General features: G+C 46.5%; 1 protein-coding gene across 1 annotated transcript in view; it reads left to right on the plus strand.

The window, feature by feature from the left end:
* LOC107104468 (unconventional myosin-Ig-like) overlaps positions 1 to 1,353 on the plus strand; it is an 83,096-nt gene that overhangs the window by 31,590 nt on the left and 50,153 nt on the right. The window lies entirely within an intron of this gene.

A 1,353-nucleotide genomic window follows, 5' to 3' on the forward strand; every position in this document is an offset into this window, starting at 1 on the left:
ATTGGCTGCTTAGAAATTAAGTGTTAACGAGCAGTTGGACAGGTGTACCTAATAAAGTGGCCGGTGAGTGTAAATTCAACTAATTCAGACAGCATCTACCTGCCTTCTTCATGGCAGAGGAAACAGCGCCCCCTACATGCCGGGGATTTTTCCCAGTCATCCAGATCATAATCATTCCAAAAAAAAAAAGAAATTTTAAAACAAACTTTGTTTTCCAGCGTCCATTGGATTATTTTTAATTTTCTTTTTTTTTGGAGCGCCCCCTACAGTTTTACTGCAGCTATAAAATGTTTCTGAAGGATTTCTGAGGGATTAGTTGAAATTGCAGCTTCTGTGTCCTTTGAAGCCTCCGTTGATGGGCTGTAGACGTAATTACGGCTTTTTGTGTCAGCACCGCCATGATGGAACGGGGGGGGATGATGACAGATGGTTCCATGTCACTGCGGGTCTCCATCAGCCGTCCTCTGCTCATCTTCGCTTCGGGTCCTCTCCAGCTGAGCTGTCACCTCTCGGCGCCACTTCCTGTCTCCTCCTATCCTGTCTCAGTCTATCCTCACTCTGGCTAAATATACGCCACCCGCTGCCCCTCCCCTCCTCTCTGCTGCCACCAAACACCCTTATCAAAAGCTTTGACCTACTTTACTCTCCTCCTCTTTCCCTTTTCCTCCTCCCTTCTGTTCTGCACCTCTCACCTGGCTCGCTCCTTCGTCCACGCTCTTTGTTCCCTGAAGAATTTCCTCCTGCACATGCAGCGCTTTGAGCAAAGATGATATATTGTAGCTCCGTGCTTCAAACTGCAGGAAATCTAACCTCTCCTGGTCTATTTTCTGTTACCACAGCTTTCACCTTCATCCTGAGTCTCTGAGTCATCCTGTTTTCTCTGGGGAGCCTCACCTTCGGCGCTGCAGGCCCCTCCTGTCCATCACCTCCTGTTCTCTGCCTGTTAATGGGTGTTGTGTGTTTGACTGTTCTGTCTCTTCCTGCCAGGCTCTGCTCTCTTCTCACAAAGTTCTCCAGATTCTTTTCTGCTAGTTAAAGCTTTCACAACATCTGTAGGTCAGAGATGGAGGCAGACCGAGGCCCAAAGAGGTCAAATTAATGTCTGCATTGATGGACATATCCGTAGTTTGAATTCAGATGTTTTAATTCCCTGAATGGATCAGCTGTCATTGAGGAAAAAATAATCCATCATCAATACTCAGGTTATCCTGAGCTATCTCTATAGTTCTGCTGCTATAGGCTTAGACTGCTGGAGGACATAGGGACCCCTTTTTCCTCATTCTGCTTCATTCTATCTCTATTCTCCCACTCTGCAGAATCTGTTAGTTCAATCTCTAACGTTCTGCTCTCTCT

The sequence above is a fragment of the Cyprinodon variegatus genome, unplaced genomic scaffold, assembly GCF_000732505.1.
Source record: "Cyprinodon variegatus isolate N-32 unplaced genomic scaffold, C_variegatus-1.0 Scaffold1755, whole genome shotgun sequence".
In the NCBI taxonomy this organism is placed as follows: domain Eukaryota; kingdom Metazoa; phylum Chordata; class Actinopteri; order Cyprinodontiformes; family Cyprinodontidae; genus Cyprinodon; species Cyprinodon variegatus.